Here is a 6000-nt window from a genome sequence, read left to right on the forward strand (position 1 = left end):
GCAATACGCCGCAGCCCAACCACGCCGCCGACAATGAAGAGCAAGAGGAGCACTGCCGTCAGCACCAACAGGAAGATGAGGATCCCGTTTGGACTCCTCATGCCGGTGATTGCCTCCGCGTCCGACTGCCCCTCCTCCCCGCCGCCGGGTCGCTCGTCGATCGCCTGCCGGGCGCGCCAAAACGAGTCAGGAGGGGACGTGTTAGGGACGGCGACAGGGGGCTCCCGGTCGGGCTGCCATCCAGACGGTCGAGAGCTGCGAGCCTATTCGAAGACGCGCGCATGTGGGGCCGTGAGACGGCATCGTGGCGGCCCCCTCGAGCGAGTCTAAGAGTCTCGCGCAACACCGTGCCCAGTGTTGTGCGTCTTAGAGATCTCAGCATCTAGGCGCTGCGAAACCGGCAAAGACGAGTGCTACCACCATAGCGGCGGCGGAGGCGAGCATGGCGTCCTACATGACATGCCGGGGTGGCGGAGTCAACCAAAACATGTTGACAGTCGGAGGCTGCCCGCGCCCGGCCGCCGCCACTACCTCGAAGCGCTTGAAGGGCTGCACGAGTGCCACGAGGACGGCGTATACCATGGACAGGACGGTGGCAAAGATGAGCCGGACAAAGGAGCTCGCCTCGTCTCGTGGGCCGATCAGCGCGAAAAAGCCAGTCAGCATGATTTTGCGTGCCAACTCCACCTCCTCCCACCAGTACCACTGCAACTTGTACCTATTCGCAGCGGCGCCCGGGTAAGAGACGCGCGCGGTGCTCAGGCCCCGATCCATCTCTCCGTTGGTCTCACTCTCGGTGCAGAAAGGACGTTGCGCGGCTGAGCGAGTTCGGCCTTTGCTGCAGTAGCGGGCGGCGGACCGGCACCAAGAGTGCAGCGAACAAGACGAGCGAGCCGAGCGGCCACAAGATCGCTGAGCCAACGGCGATGCGAATCGCCTCTCTGTGCTCCTCCGAATCACACTCGAGTCTCAGATCTTGGAGCAAGTTCTTAGAGTAGGTGACGCTGCCGTCGGGCGGCTCGATGAGAGACGTGTAGTACCACTCGCAAGACCAAGCCTGCGACCAGTTGCGGGGAGAAGGGAGGGTGGCGACGGGAGAAAGGCAAAGGGGGGGGGGGGGAGTTGGGAAGTGTCGGCGAGCCGGTGGGATGGTGGAGTGTCAACGACACAATGCGGGCGCCTGAAATGTGTATGCGCTCGTGAGGGGCACGACCATGAAGACGATCACTAGTGCGGCCGGGGTCCAGTCGAGGAGCCCATCCTTGACAGCTTCGGCGAGGGAGCGGCGCGGCGGCGCCGAGGCGCACCACTCTTTGAGGCGGAGGAGGAGACCGACGGCAAGGACGCACGCGATGAGTGTGAACGGTCCCCACTCGTAGAGTAGGAGACGGACGCGGTAAGGGAAGCAGTCCGACGGCAGGAAGAGCTGGATTGGATCGATATTGAATCGGGAGATCGAATCGCCAAAAGCTTGGTATGCGGGCGGCCAGCGGACGCGGTAGTTGGACGATAGCGAGAGTACGACTTGGATGAAGCCAACAAGGATCTTCGCCTGGAAGGGGGGGGGGGGGGGGGTTGAGGGTTGGCTCGCCCAAGCTCAGGGCTCAAGCGAGGACTCGCCTTCGCCGCCAGCCCGATCGCATGGCTGCGTGCGATGCAGCGATCCGAAAACTTCAGGCAAGGCCCGACCACTCGCCGATCCCGCCAAGCCTGCTGCCGATGGACCAAGACCAGCGCGCCAACGAGCAGGGCGACTGCGAGGCAGGCGCCGATGAGCTTCCCTATGGCGGCGGCGGTTCTAGCGGTGGGTGTGCTGGACTCGGAGAAGCACGGCTCGCAACGGCTAGTGCCAACGCGATGCATTCGTTTCCCATCGACGTCCGCACAGAGTTCGCACTCTGGCCCCGCGAATCCGGCTTGGCAATACCCGTCGCCCTCCTCCCCTGCGCTTATCCCACCCATGCAGCGCGACCAGCCGCTGTAGCGACGGCACTGGACGATGCTGTCCGTGCTGCGGCTCGCACGCCAAAAGCCGTCCAGCAGCTCCATGGTTTCGACGGATGTGTTGGCTATACATTTGGTGTGGTCGGGACAACGGCGGCACTGCGGCTCGCCATTGTCATTCGTGTCGACTGGGTAATAGCCCTCTACGCAAAATGGACACGATGCGCTGCCGTCAGTGCTGGAAAGAGGATGCTTGCACAACCTGCAACTCGACTGAGACGTGCTGTAGAAGCCCGGTCGGCACTTGATGCATTCCGTCGCGCCCGTACCATTTGTAGAATAGCCGGCGGGGCAAAGTTCGCATTGGCCGACACCACCTTGGGAAGAATACGTCGCTAAGATACAGGGCTTGCATACGTCGCTGCTGTTGCTACCCGTGGCCGCTCCAAAGGTGCCGGCAGGGCAGTCGTCACAGGCCTCGGCCGAGGCGAGGCCAGACTTGTTCGACCACGTCCCGACTGGACAAAGTCGGCACACGGAGTCGTCCGCGCCGCTGTAGGTGCCCGGGTCGCACTTGGTGCACCTCGAGGCGCCGACCGGCGACGACTCGCCCGGAGGACAGGTGTCACACTGCCCGGAGCCGGCCGCCGAGTAGGTCCCAGCGCGGCAGGGCTCACAGGCGTCCGAGCTGTCCGCGCCCGTCGACGACCCGAAGCTGCCGGCAGCGCAGGGCGTGCAGTCGCCGGCCGAGGCGAGGCCAGACTTGTTCGACCACGTCCCGACCGGGCAGCGCTTGCAGATGCCAAAGTCGTCGACGCCGCTGTAGGTGCCCGGGGAGCACTCGTGGCACTCGGACGCGCCGGACTCGGAGGACGAGCCCTCGCCACACGCCAAGCAGAAGCCCTGGCCGCTGGCGTCCGAGTACGTTCCGGCTCTGCACGGTCGGCAAGTCGCCGCGCTGATTTGCGCAGTCTCGCCCGAGAAGGTGCCGGCGGCGCAGGGTGTGCAGTCGCCGGCCGAGGCGAGGCCAGACTTGTTCGACCACGTCCCGACCGGGCATCTCTTGCAAAGGCCGAAGTCGTCCGCGCCGCTGTAGGTGCCCGGGTCGCACTTGGTGCACCTCGAGGCGCCGACCGGCGACGACTCGCCCGGAGGACAGGTGTCACACTGCCCGGAGCCGGCCGCCGAGTAGGTCCCAGCGCGGCAGGGCTCACAGGCGTCCGAGCTGTCGGCGCCCGTCGACGACCCGAAGCTGCCGGCAGCGCAGGGCGTGCAATCGCCGGCCGAGGCGAGGCCAGACTTGTTCGACCACGTCCCGACCGGGCATCTCTTGCAGATGCCAAAGTCGTCGACGCCGCTGTAGGTGCCCGGGGAGCACTCGTGGCACTCGGACGCGCCGGACTCGGAAGACGAGCCCTCGCCACACGCCAAGCAGAAGCCCTGGCCGCTGGCGTCCGAGTACGTCCCGGCTCTGCACGGTCGGCAAGTCGCCGCGTTGATTTGCGCAGTCTCGCCCGAGAAGGTGCCGGCGGCGCAGGGTGTGCAGTCGCCGGCCGAGGCGAGGCCAGACTTGTTCGACCACGTCCCGACCGGGCATCTCTTGCAAAGGCCGAAGTCGTCCGCGCCGCTGTAGGTGCCCGGGTCGCACTTGGTGCACCTCGAGGCGCCGACCGGCGACGACTCGCCCGGAGGACAGGTGTCACACTGCCCGGAGCCGGCCGCCGAGTAGGTCCCAGCGCGGCAGGGCTCACAGGCGTCCGAGCTGTCCGCGCCCGTCGACGACCCGAAGCTGCCGGCAGCGCAGGGCGTGCAGTCGCCGGCCGAGGCGAGGCCAGACTTGTTCGACCACGTCCCGACCGGGCAGCGCTTGCAGATGCCAAAGTCGTCGTCGCCGCTGTAGGTGCCCGGGGAGCACTCGTGGCACTCGGACGCGCCGGACTCGGAGGACGAGCCCTCGCCACACGCCAAGCAGAAGCCCTGGCCGCTGGCGTCCGAGTACGTCCCGGCTCTGCACGGTCGGCAAGTCGCCGCGCTGATTTGCGCAGTCTCGCCCGAGAAGGTGCCGGCGGCGCAGGGTGTGCAGTCGCCGGCCGAGGCGAGGCCAGACTTGTTCGACCACGTCCCGACCGGGCATCTCTTGCAAAGGCCGAAGTCGTCCGCGCCGCTGTAGGTGCCCGGGTCGCACTTGGTGCACCTCGAGGCGCCGACCGGCGACGACTCGCCCGGAGGACAGGTGTCACACTGCCCGGAGCCGGCCGCCGAGTAGGTCCCAGCGCGGCAGGGCTCACAGGCGTCCGAGCTGTCCGCGCCCGTCGACGACCCGAAGCTGCCGGCAGCGCAGGGTGTGCAGTCGCCGGCCGAGGCGAGGCCAGACTTGTTCGACCACGTCCCGACCGGGCAGCGCTTGCAGATGCCAAAGTCATCGGCGCCGCTGTAGGTGCCCGGGGAGCACTCGTGGCACTCGGACGCGCCGGACTCGGAGGACGAGCCCTCGCCACACGCCAAGCAGAAGCCCTGGCCGCTGGCGTTCGAGTACGTTCCGGCTCTGCACGGTAGGCAAGTTGATTCATCCTGCGCGCCAATCGCCGCGCTGAATGTGCCAGCACGACAAGACGTGCAGTTTCTCGTCGAGCCGAGCCTGCCGCCGGGGCCGTACGTGCCGGGGCCGCACTCAACGCAGTTCAGGACCGCTGTCGTCCACCTCAGAGAGACGACGAACATGGCCAAGCAGCTTCTGAGTCCTCTTCTTCTCGTTTGCATTTCACGTACAGCGCAAGCGGCGCGGGAACCTGCTGCAGCAGCAAAAGTGGAGCGCCGAGACAGGTAGCCAACTGATCGCCATTGACCAGCTGATTTGACGGCGTTCAATCTGGCACTCTGCTGCCATCCTGTCACGCACGCGCCCAAGAAATTTGCGCGAATACACGTAAAAAAACAACAATGCCAAAAAGAAATTCGAGCATCCTGCGCGTTTAGCGGCCTTCTCTCCAGGCAACCAAGCGGCGGACTCGGACGCGACGCTTCACATGCCGTGCTCGCGCGCGCCTAGCGTGCTCTCGAGCGAGGTCTCCCGCGTGCTTTACCGCGCTCTCCTCCGCGCGTGCGACAACGGCAGGAGGCCAGAGTGCCTCCCGATGGGCGCTGCTGTGGGCCCGGTTGACGCAGCCGAGCTGCCTCGGTCGGCTCGAGAGGTCGTGGCCGAGATCCGCCGCTCGTCGGTGGAGTCCTTCGCCGCGCTGCGACACACCTCGGAGTGCGCTCGCGCGCTCCACCCGCCGCCTGGCTCGCTGCCGGCCTCGCTGCCCGCCTTTATCCTTCCCACCTGCACGCTGCTGCCGGGCGAGCGGGCCGACTTCACCCTCTTCGAGCCTCGCTACCTCGCGCTCGCCCGGCACGCGCTCGGCCTGGACGGCGGCGCGGCGCCACCCGACGGGCGGTACGCCCACCTGCCCGACTCTGCGAGCGGCGCCGTCGGCACCGTCACCACGATCCTGTCGCACCAGTCGCTGTCCGACGGGCAGGTGGTCGTGCGGGTGCTCGCCGGCCCGCGCGCGAGGCTGGTCCGGACAAGCCGGCTCGAGGAGGTCCACCGGCCCGGCGGGGAGGGCGGCCCGCCCCTCCCTCCGCTCCAGCACGTCGCGCTCGAGACGCTGGCCGACGAGCCGGGCGAGGATGCGGCTGCGGACGCCGCGCTGGCCCGCGAGTGCCTCGAGCGGCTGGCGAAGCTGGTCCCGCTCGACCAGCTGCCACAGAGCGTCAACGTGCCGCCGCTCCTCTCGCCGGAGCGGCTCTCCCTCTGGCTGTGCGGCGTCATCCTGCGGGCGAACGACACGACGGCGCGCGTGCAGTGGCTCTGCGAGCGGTCCACGCGCAAGAGGCTCGAGTTCGTGGCTAGTACGCTCGCGCGGGAGTCGCCGCGCGGTGCCTCTTAGAGCTAAAAAATAATATACCTCATTGGAGAGGTCGGTCATCAACCTCACATCAGGGCAGGGCGCTACTCGGATGCCAGAGGCGAACGATTTCTTCTCTTTGTACCGCCGCCGCCGCGGCTGCACG

This window comes from Emiliania huxleyi (genome assembly GCF_000372725.1).
Source record: "Emiliania huxleyi CCMP1516 chromosome Unknown EMIHUscaffold_17, whole genome shotgun sequence".
NCBI classification, from domain to species: domain Eukaryota; phylum Haptophyta; order Isochrysidales; family Noelaerhabdaceae; genus Emiliania; species Emiliania huxleyi.